Below are 651 nucleotides of genomic sequence, written 5' to 3'. Positions count from 1 at the left end.
TTCTGCATCATGGAACATGAGACCTCTCTGCCTAAATCTAACTCAGTTTTTATATTTTTGTCACTTTCACCAGTCCCCTCTTGATGCTTTTTTTACTCTTCACATGTTCTCCACCACCCTCTTCTCTCTGGTTCTACATCTCAGCCCTGTTTGGGTCAACTATTGCTTCCACTCCCTGGAAGGAATGAGGTGAGGAAGAAATCCTTCCCTGTGAGGGTGGGGAGGCCCTGGCACAGGTGCCCAGAGAAGCTGTGGATGCCCCATCCCTTCAGGAGACCCTTGAACCCCTTGTATTCTGCAGATGGCAAATCCCAGAACTACTGAGGTTGGAAAAGCCCTCCCAGCCCATGGAGTCCCAGCTGTGCCCGATGCCCACCTTGGGACCCAGCCCAGAGCACTGAGTGCCACGTCCAGTCATTCCTTGGACCCTCCAGGGATGGGGACTCCAGCCCCTCCCTGGGTAGCCTCTGCCAAGGCCTGAACACTCTTTCTGTGCAGAAATCCCTCCTGATATCCAGCCTGAACCTCTCCTGGCACAGCTTGAGGCCGTTCCCTCTCCTCCTGTCCCTTGTTCCCTGGGAGCAGAGCCCGACCTCCACCGGCTCCCTGCTCCTGTCAGGGAGTTGGGGAGAGTGAGAAGGTCCCCCCTGA

The sequence above is a fragment of the Manacus vitellinus genome, unplaced genomic scaffold (assembly GCF_001715985.3).
Source record: "Manacus vitellinus isolate BGI_N305 unplaced genomic scaffold, ASM171598v3 scaffold_26_pilon, whole genome shotgun sequence".
NCBI lineage: Eukaryota > Metazoa > Chordata > Aves > Passeriformes > Pipridae > Manacus > Manacus vitellinus.
Note: the sequence above shows the minus strand (reverse complement) of the source record.